Raw genomic sequence first — 220 nt, 5'->3', positions numbered from 1 at the left:
AACAAAATTAATTTTAATGATTTATCTATACCAATATATTTTTTTTCTCACTTGATATTTCCGCGCCGTGTATGAAACTTCATTTTTTTTTATATTTCACATTTTTTATGTATATTATAACAAATTATTTATTTGTTCTCATAAGTTTTAATTAATTTCAAGGATTTGGTTTACTTATTAATTTTTAATTACTCTCAAAAAAATAAAAAAGTTTATATTT

The 220-nt window shown here is 17.7% G+C and overlaps 1 protein-coding gene across 1 annotated transcript in view; it reads left to right on the top strand.

The window, feature by feature from the left end:
• The window catches only part of EMH_0070860 (uncharacterized protein), a gene marked incomplete at both ends in the record, with an annotated part of 2,889 nt that overhangs the window by 890 nt on the left and 1,779 nt on the right, over nucleotides 1-220 (top strand). The window lies entirely within an intron of this gene.

Source organism: Eimeria mitis, genomic scaffold, assembly GCF_000499745.2.
Source record: "Eimeria mitis Houghton genomic scaffold, Emh_scaff3923, whole genome shotgun sequence".
In the NCBI taxonomy this organism is placed as follows: Eukaryota; Apicomplexa; class Conoidasida; order Eucoccidiorida; family Eimeriidae; genus Eimeria; species Eimeria mitis.
This window is presented reverse-complemented; position numbering and strand designations above follow the sequence as displayed.